Below are 10,511 nucleotides of genomic sequence, written 5' to 3' on the forward strand. Positions count from 1 at the left end.
CACCATAGGGTGCAGAGTGACAATGCTCAATTATACTTTTTACCTCCTCTTCTGGAACGCATCGGCGAAAAGTGTCGTCTTTACCCCTTTTGAAAAGGAGCGGTTCGTCCCAATAAAAGTTTCTCACATCGTTAAAGAACTTCTTCTTGCGGTGGTAGTCAAGATCAGGGGGTACGATATCAGCAGCTAGGTAATTAACAAAGTTTGCATACCATGGCACGTTACTTACAGCTAAGGATTTTTGGAAGTGCTCATAAGGGATTAGGCTATCGTCTTCAATGGTTTCTAGTCTAGCTATTAGTCTATCATAGTAAAAATCATCATTTATGGGTACTAAGTCTGGTTTTAGGTGTTCTAGCCTAGAAAGGTGATCGGCTACTACATTTCCAGTGCCTTTTTTATCTCTGATATCTAAATCAAACTCTTGTAGTAACAGAATCCATCGGAGTAACCTGGGCTTGGAATCTTTTTTACTTAATAGGTAACGAATGGCAGCATGATCAGTGTAAACTATAATTTTGGCTCCTACTAGATAAGATCTAAATTTGTCTATAGCGAAAACTACAGCGAGTAATTCCTTTTCAGTTGTTGCATAGTTAAGTTGGGCAGCGTCTAGGGTTCTACTGGCATAATAAATCACATGTATTTTTTTATCTTTCCTTTGTCCTAGAACGGCTCCAACGACATAATCACTAGCGTCGCACATTATCTCAAAAGGTTCTGACCAATCAGGGGGTTGCATAATAGGTGTTGATATTAATGTTTGCTTTAAAATATTAAATGCTTAATTACATTTTCCATCGAAAATGAATTCAGCATCTTTCATTAAAAGGCCAGTTAAAGGTTTAGTTATTTTGGAGAAGTCCTTGATAAAACGCCGGTAGAATCCAGCATGTCCAAGGAAACTTCGGACTTCTCTAATAGTTTTGGGTGGTTTTAGGTTCTCTATGACTTCTATCTTAGCTCTATCTACCTCAATACCTTTTTCGGAAACTATATGTCCTAAAACAATCCCTTCGGTGACCATGAAATGACATTTTTCCCAGTTTAGCATGAGGTTCACTTCCACGCATCTCTCCAGGATTTTCTCAAGGTTAGCAAGAAAATTTTTGAAATCGAATACGCAAACCGAGAAATCATCCATAAATACTTCCATGATACCATCTAGGTGATCTGCAAAGATTGACATCATGCAGCGCTGGAAAGTAGCTGGGGCATTACAGAGACCGAACGACATTCGCCTGTAGGCAAAAGTTCCATATGGGCATGTAAAGGTAGTTTTTTCTTGATCTTCAGGATGGATAGGTATTTGGAAGAATCCAGAGTATCCATCTAGATAGCAGAAGTAAGAGTGTCTAGCTAGACGCTCCAACATCTGGTCTATAAATGGTAAAGGGAAATGATCCTTTCTGGTTGCTTTATTTAACTTTCTGTAGTCTATGCATATCCGCCATCCTCCTTCTATCCGTTTTGCTACATGTTCGCCTTTATCGTTTTGCACGACTGTGATGCCTCCCTTTTTAGGTACTACATGCACAAGGCTCACCCACTTACTCTCCGAGATCTGGTATATTATACCTGCCTCAAGTAACTTAAGAACTTCTTTTTTAACAATATCACTCATTATAGGGTTTATTCTTCTCTGATGTTCTCTAAAGGGCTTTGAATCTTCTTCGAGCGAAATCCGATGCATGCATATGGATGGGCTTATACCTTTCAGGTCAGAGGTATTATATCCTAAGGCTGAGGGATATCTTTGTAAAACATCTAAGAGTTGGTCTGTTTCCTCTTGGCTCAAGGTAGCACTGACTATAACTGGACGGTTCATCTCTTCATCAAGGAACTCATATCTCAGGTTCTTAGGCAGTTCCTTAAGTTCTAAGGTTGGTTTCTTATGGCATGGCATAGGATCTGGGGTAAGGGATAAACATTCGTAAAGGTTATCATCGATGTAAGGTTTCCTAAAGTCATCATCTTCCAGTATGAGAGTTGATGGAAACTTAATCGTTTTTATGATTTCTTCTTGTTCTAATTCCCTAACGCATTCATCAATGATATCTATGACATAACATGCGTCTCCCATTACAGGTGCCATAAGAAATTTCAAAAGTATAAATTATATCTTCTCGTCACCTACCTCAAAGGTCAACTTTCCTCTCTTGACATCTATTATGGCGCCTGCAGTTGATAAGAACGGTCTACCTAGAAAGATTGGTATATCATTGTCCTCTTTAATGTCCATGACAACAAAATCAGTAGGGATAAATAACTGACCTATCCTAACAGGGACATCTTCTAATATGCCTATCAGATATTTAACAGATCTATCGGCTAACTGAAGTGACATCTTAGTAGGCTGTAATTCTCCTAAGTTTAACCTCTCACAAATTGCTAAAGGCATTAAGCTCACACTAGTTCTTAAGTCTAGAAAAGCTTTTTCAATGACATGACTTCCCAAAAGACAAGGAATGGAGAAATTTCCAGGATCTTTATCCTTTTTGGCTAACTTATTCTCGAAAATAGAGTTGCATTCCAAGGGTTTCGGATCATCGAGTCTACGTTTGTTGGTAAGGATGTCTTTGAGAAACTTTGCATAAGAAGTTATTTGGGTTATGGCTTCTGTGAAAGGGATTTCTACGTGAAGTTTTTCTATAACCTTAATAAATTTATGATACTGGTTATTGATCTGGGTTTGTTTGAGTCTTTGCGGATATGGTATCGGTGGTTTATATGGCGGGGGTGGTACATATGTTTTATTTTTAGGTTCTTCTCCTTTTTTTGGACCTTCCTGGTTTTCAGATTTCTCTGGTTCCTTTACTTTGTCCGTGGGTTCGGTATATTCCTTAGAAGTTTTGGGGTTCACTCAATCTTGGGTTTGGTGGCTCATCATAAGCGTTCCCACTTTGTAGGGTAATGGCATTGGCTTGCCCTCTCGGATTCTGTTGAGGTTGTCCAAGGAACTGTCCTCCAGGTGTAGTCTGGGGGGCTTGGTTTAAAGCTACCTGAGAGATCTGGGTTTCAAGCATCTTGGTGTGAGTAACTATTTGGTCAACCTTGGTTCTTAACTGGGTAATCAGTTCATTAACGTGAATGTTCTGGTTCATGAACTCTTTGTTTTGTTGGGTTTGAGCAGTGATAAAATTTTCCATAATTTTCTCAAGGCTCGGTTTTGGTGGTACAGGTTGCATAGGTTGATTTGGTCTTGGGGCTTGGTAACCTGTTTGTCTCGGAGGTGCATTATTTTGGATAGGGTTATTGTTCTTATAGGAGAAGTTCGGATGATTCCTCCATCCAGGGTTATAGGTATTTGAATATGGGTTCCCTTGGGTGTAGTTCACTTGCTCAGAGTGGGTTTCGTTTAAGAGATTGCATTCTGCAGATTGGTGTCCTTTGGTTCCACATATCTCACAATCCGACGAAACTGCAGCTGCAGTATTCGGGTTTATGCACATATGCTCGACCTTGAGGGCTAATGCGTCCATTTTAGCTTGCATCATGTCTATAGAGCTTAACTAATGTACTCCTCCTTGGGCTTCCTTCTTCTCAACTGTCGCTCGTTCAACTCCCCATGATTGATGGTTTTGGGCCATATCTTCGATGAGGGCACTAGCTTCAGGATAAGGTTTGTTCATTAGTGCACCTCCTGCGGCAGCGTCGATGGTCATCTTAGTGTTATAGTGAAGTTCATTATAGAAGGTTTGAATGATTAACCAATTTTCTAAACCATGATGTGGGCATGCTCTTAACAACTCTTTATATCTCTCCCAAGCTTCGAACAACGATTCTCCTTGGTTCTGGGTCAATCTGGTTATGTGGTTTCGAAGAACGACGGTCTTACTCGGGGGAAAGTATCTAGCAAGGAATACTCTTCTAAGGTTATCCCAAGTGGTTATGGAATTGGGTGGAAGGGAATCTAACCATGATAGAGCTTTATCTCTGAGGGAGAAAAGGAATAATCTTAAACGGATTGCCTTAGGAGAAGCTCCATTGGTTTTAAAATTGTCTGCTAATTGGAGAAATATTTTTAAATGTTGGTTTGGATTCTCAGTAACGAGACCTGCGAATTGTCTATGTTGCACTAGTTGCAACAGGGAGGGTTTAAGTTCGAAATTATTAGTTGGGATGGTCGGGTTTACTATACTTGAACTAGGTTCTTCGTTGGATGGTTGGGCGAAATCCTTAAGAGGTCTATGATTTTGATCTTCGGCCATAGCTCTCCTAATTCTATGGAAAAATAAATGTGTGCGAGCGTAACGTTCAGGTTCCGCCAGAGGGTATACTAAGCTTCCGGTGCTGCGAGTCCTTCGCATTGACCAGTGGGTAATAACCTAAGTCTAAATGATATAACAACAGGGTACGAAACATATCCTCGATGGTTTGAATGGTTCTTTCCTTCTGCCAATCCTATTGAGGATGATTTGAGGTACTGAGATTCAAATTTGTTCCCATTTCATGATGAAAAGCCTTACAAAAGCTTAAAGTACACTTTGGGTCTCGGTCGAGCATGATGCGTGCTTTTCGCAAGTATACGAACGCATCAGAGTAATATAAAATATTGTCGAATCCACAGAGACCAAGTGTCAATCTATCGTTATCTATTGTTATGGTGTTTATCTAAGGTAATCGAAATAGGGGGTTTTAGAGTGTACAATGAAAAATAAAGTATTAAATAAAATTCAATTAATAAAGACAGGTTCGAATGTAATTCACATAATAAATTAATAATCCAAGTACTTGCTAATAGAACTACTTATGGGCAGTGTTTCCTACTTTGAAAAGAACCAATTTAATGAGAACTGTCGCTTTCGCGTATTCAGATCCGAGTTGTACTCCCTAATCAAACCCTCTTATTGTAACTTATAAAAAGGCGCGCATTGCGTTAGAGTAGTAAACCTATTTTTAAGAAATATAGTATCTTGACTAAGTTGAAAAGTATTTTAACCTGGATTTCTTAACCAAAAGAGATTCTCATGAACCAGACTCTAAACTTATAAACGCGTCCGAAAATAGTTTTAAAATCACTTTTCTTTTTAAGATAAAAACTCCTAATGAACTAAACAAAGCGCTTTCGCTGTATTTGAAATAGTTAAAAACAACTAAGTTTAAAAAGACGTTGGACGGCATTCGATCTTACCCAACGGAAATTAAGTGCGGGAAAACTTAAGTTGAAAGTCAAAATATCCCTTAAGTGTTTCTACGAACAATTGTACGAATTATCGGTTCAATTACGGTCCTTACATTCTAACCTTTATAGGTTTAGCTAGACATGGTAAAGTAAAGGTGCATTTTAATTTAAATAAAACTAGTGTGAGTGCGGAAGGTAAATAAAAGTAGTGCGAGTGCGGAAAGTAAATAAAAGTAGTGCGAGTGCGAGAAATAAACGAAAGTAGAGCGAGTGCGAGAAATAAACGAAAGTAGTGTGAGTGCGAGAAATAAATAAAAGTAGTGCGAGTGCAAGAAATAAATAAAAGTAGTGCGAGTGCGAGAAATAAATGAAAGTAGTGCGAGTGCGGGAAAATAAATAAATTAAAGACGATGCGGGAAAGTAAAGTAGACAAAGGTAAAGTAATAAAAACCTGCTCCAATCGGAGGGTTGAATAAAATGCGAAACAGAAATGAAAATGGCGGCAGGATTAACTTTTTTTCAAAGTGCTCCAAACTTGATTACATAGTTGTGGCAACACCCCAATGTGAAGCGATTACCACTTTTACAATACTAAATATATGCCTAGATATAACTAAGTTTGTTCTAAGTTTGGATGCTGAAACAAATGAAATCGAGTCTCTATTTATAGGCAAGGAAAATAATGGAAATGACAAGGATGCCCTTCAGTTTGAATTTGGGAGGGAAAAACTTTCTTCTTGTGGCGCCCGCCATAAGGGTAAATTGTGGTGCCCAAGTGGAGATAGTGGGAGACGTGGCAGTTGAGGGGAAGTTGAACTATGACACGTCATTGCTGGACCCATGGCGCCAGCCACAGTGGGAGTCACAAGTGCAAAATGCTGATTTTTAGGTTTTTTAGCTCATTTTCACTCCTTTTCTCGATTGGGGCTCTGATTAGACTGAAAACCTGAAAACAAAGAAAAACATAGTAATAACATAACAAAATAACAATGAAACAACTAAAATGCATGCGAAATCGGAGTCGAAAATACGGTGAATTTCAGTGTCATCAGAGCATAATATTAGTCGGTATACCATGCAATCAAACTATCTCTACAATAAATAACCTCATTATGTGGATATTCTTGTACGTAGTCATGACGGGGTAGAAAATGAACCGACTTGGTTAATCTATCCATATTTACCCAAAATAGAGTCGTGACCGCCAAACGTACGATGTAAGCCCATGATGAAGTCCATCGGGATACTCTCTGACTTCCATTCACGTATATCCAAGGGTTTAAACATACCACTCAGTCTTTAATATTAAATCTTCACTCGTTGACATACTGAGCATCAGGCTACAAATTCCACCATATCTTTCTTCATACCTGGTCACCGAAAGTTCTTTTTCAAATCTTGATACATCTACGAAGAACCGGGGTGAATGGTAAAATCACTCTGATGAGCTTCCTCCAGGATTAATCTTCTCAATTATGAATCATTCGGCACACACATACTCTAATTAAATAAAAGAATTTCATCAATGGCTCGGGTGAAACCTGGATGATCAACCATATATTATAATTCGGCATCCGACAAGTGGATTTACCTTATCCTCAAATCACATGTGATACTCAAATTATTAATCAAGACTACCGTAAGAGTCTATGTGAGCGGTAGGTAAAGGTTTCAGAATCTCTCAAATAAATCATGATATAACATTATCAGCTCCGTCGTATGCATCTCCTTCCTAATAAGTGCATCTTGTTAGATGATAGACTTAGATCTAGAGGGGGTGAAGAGATCATGAGTTAAAACTTTGACAAAAAAAATAATTTTGAAAAATTTATGGTGTGGAAGCAAGTGGAAATGTCTCAGATCAAAATCGTTTAATTGAACCCGTTATCAAAAAGTTTGGATATGCGTAATAGTAATAATAGTATGATAATGAATAGCAAATTTATCGAACACAATTAAACACAACTAGTTGAACGCAAAGCAACAAGGATAGTCTACTTTCAATGATAATTCAAACAAAAAATCAATTGAGACAATTTATCGAACAACTAGTGTGCAATCGACATGGTTTAGAATTTTATATGGTATTGTTGGTCTTAAAACCCAATCACAACCTAAGGAATTGTGATCAACTCAACAATACCAATTTCAAAATGTTCCCAAAATTATTATCCAAAAAATTTGATCTCACGATCGATGAAATCGACAATTTGTAACCTGAAATTAAAAGAGAGATAGAGAGAGAGAGTACACAAGGATTTGTTTAGGCAGTTCCCTAATCGACCTTTCTATGGGTATGTCTTCCCTTAACTTAAACTCGAATTGAGATAATGTGATATATCTTACTTTTCAAATGCATGAATATAAGAGATATGTAGCAATCCAACCCTAAATATCCTAAGTTTGATATTGATTGTGACACCTTCTCTTCCATTGATCAAAGCTTGATCAAGTAACCCAACAATGTCGCTTCGATTCACCGTCTCACACTACCTCTTTGCAAGAAACCCTTTGTTCTTCAAAGCTTTTACTCGATCGAATCCAAAACGTGCATTTTTTGAAACCCAATATTTACCAATGCGATCTACCATCCCATGTTACTCCTTTGCAAGAACCTCTCGTTCTTCAAATACTTCACTTGATCGGATCCGGATTGCGTAATCTTTTCCAAAACCTTCAAACCCTAAACAATCTTGAAGGAAAACCTAATCTATGTTTTCTGATTTAAAACCCTCAAAGTTCTCAACCCAATTTGTAGTAGAATCAACCTAAATTGGACGTTATCAACCATAATCTAGATGCCACCCAATCAAAAAATGATTATGTGTATGCATAGAATGAGGTCGAAGATGATGTGAATGCTTTGAAATCCTAGTTTTGTTTAGGTTTTACTCTTTAGAAACCTTACTTAAAAAAGATGAAATCAGACGGCAGATGTAGATGCTCTTGGTGCTTCAAATTTGATTTGTTGCTAATAAGCTGTGTACTTGTTCCTGAGAGAGAATCTCAACTTCTTTGCCTTATATGCCATGACGGCTTGCAAATGATTTCATGAGCGTAGCGACGTGATCAATGCATGACGATTGTGCCTTTTCTCTACCCCAAGGCTTTTTGTACTATCATGATCTTCCTACACTTGTTTCAACCTCAACAGTTACTAGTGTATGGAATGGTCTACTTGACTAACTTGAAAGTATAGAGGGAATTGACCTCTCTACAACTTGTCTGCCCCAATCTGTAGGGTCTTTGAAGGAATTTTCTTCAAAAGGAAGCTTTTGGGAACGATTATACCCTAACATGACATAAGCAAATTTTCCCCAGTGTTAAATATTCCAGCATTATGCCCCTGATTGAGCCTTTGAGGGATTTGCCCCTGATTAACTGAGTATGATGATATTGATGCTTGGAGATTTATTTCAAATTGGCCAATTATTTAGTCGACATAATCATTGGATGTCATGCCCCTGATCCATAGGGTTATGAGGTGGTCTTGACTCGAGTCAACATCGACGAATGTTCAAGTTCCTTTATGACTACTTCTTTGAAGTTCCTTGATGCTAAGTACTGATTTGCAGTTAAAATTGTTCATTCAGAAATGATAATTTTAATGCGACTTTCATGCAAGTTTTGAAAAAAATCATTATTTATTTGAATGATGTAGTAGTGTGAGACGAATGAACCATTTAGTCCAAACGTTGTGCTGATTTAGCTAGTGTGAGAGAGATATAGCAAGAAGGAGATACCGATGCAGAAGATTAGCAAATCTCTAGGAGTCAGTTTACGCAACCTTACTGTAGTATGCTTTCAGAATAAACTCTACCTCAATTAAGTCTCTGATTCATGGTTTCTGAAACAGATGATATAAGGCTCAAATATGATTTGTATCCACCCCTTCTTCGTGATAAACTCCAGTCCTACGTTCAATTATTTCAACACACACATTCATCTTCCAAGAGAGTTTGACGGTGTAAGAATGAGGATTATTATTCAAGATTCTTTTGAAATGGTAGTCACCTTATTTTGTTTTTGTCATGGATGACGGTGGCCCTTTGATTTTGACATGGTGGTCCCCGAATCTTATTTTGTTTTTGCTGAGGATTTAGATACCTCTAAAAATAAACATAAATTTAGTTATTATTAATATGATTATATTTAACTTACAAATATAGTTAAATTATTAATTAAGTTAGCTAGTGAAAATAAGGTAATAACTTTGAACAAAGATAATTTATCAAACAAATTATTGTATATTTTATTTATATAATATTATAATATTAGTATGTCAATAATATAGTATGTAAGTTTGAATGTAAAAGTTTTAGAAAAATAAATTTGTAATTAAGTTTTACAATTCTTTAAATTAAAAGTTTTATTATTATAATTATATTTTATTTATTATGATTATATTATTATATTTATTATAATATAATAAAAATAATTTTTCATATAATATTGTAAATATTAGCCAGAGGTAACCTGTCAAAAAATACTAATAATCCATTTTACAAGGGGTTAAACCCTTCACAAATACTAAAACGTAGATTCCTTTGTTAGTGGCTTAACCCCTAGCAAAATATTGACACACTGTGCCACATAGTCTGCATCTACGTTTGTGTGTCTACAGTAGGAAATTTAGGGATTAGGTTTTGCGAGGTGTTATCCCCAAGTAAAATAGCGACGTGGTAGACTCCTCGCTAATAATTTGTGATGACCTGTTTAGCTAGAGAATTTGTCCCCTCACAAATTTTTATTTTGTAAGGTTTTTTTTGCACTAGTGAGGGGTGTAACCCTTAACTAAACAAGTTTTTCTTTTAGTGTGAATTGACTTAAATATCAGTATGAATATAAGGCATGCTAACATATCAGTATGAATATAAGGTGTGCGTTTGTACTTGGATTTAAAATTTAGAACTTGGGGATGGTCTAACTTAATATGGAGTTTAGAGCCACTCCAAGCATCAGATAAGGTTAGTTTTCTCGATGATGCATCATAAATGGAAACACATTGTACGGAAAAAAATCGATGAAATAACGTAAACAAAATAATTGTGATATGAGGTGACAAACATGCATTTTTCTTGCACCATGCATGAGTTAGGATAATTGTAGTTTTCCCTGCATGAGAGTTTGAGTGGACATCTTTAATGAATTTTGTTCCATAATCTTTCCATCAGGCAACCTCAATAACCTTTCCAGTTTCATTGGTTAGAGTCATATTCTGTGTTGCATAGGTACGGGTACATACCCCGTACCCGGTACTGGTATGGAGTACGACATTTTTAAAAAAGCTAAAGTACGGGTATGTTAGTATAATTTTTTTAAATACAATTATAAAAATAACAAAGGAGTTATATTATTTAAATAACAACAAAACATTAAAATTACA

At 36.8% G+C, this 10,511-nt stretch overlaps 1 non-coding gene across 1 annotated transcript; it reads left to right on the top strand.

The window, feature by feature from the left end:
• The first annotated feature begins 3,720 nt into the window (after positions 1-3,720).
• Positions 3,721-3,827, top strand: LOC127088966 (small nucleolar RNA R71). The gene has a single exon (XR_007790753.1). It is a non-coding gene; the product is annotated as a small nucleolar RNA R71 (small nucleolar RNA).
• Positions 3,828-10,511: the final 6,684 nt, after the last annotated feature.

The sequence above is a fragment of the Lathyrus oleraceus genome, chromosome 5, assembly GCF_024323335.1.
Source record: "Lathyrus oleraceus cultivar Zhongwan6 chromosome 5, CAAS_Psat_ZW6_1.0, whole genome shotgun sequence".
Classification (NCBI taxonomy): Eukaryota; Viridiplantae; Streptophyta; class Magnoliopsida; order Fabales; family Fabaceae; genus Lathyrus; species Lathyrus oleraceus.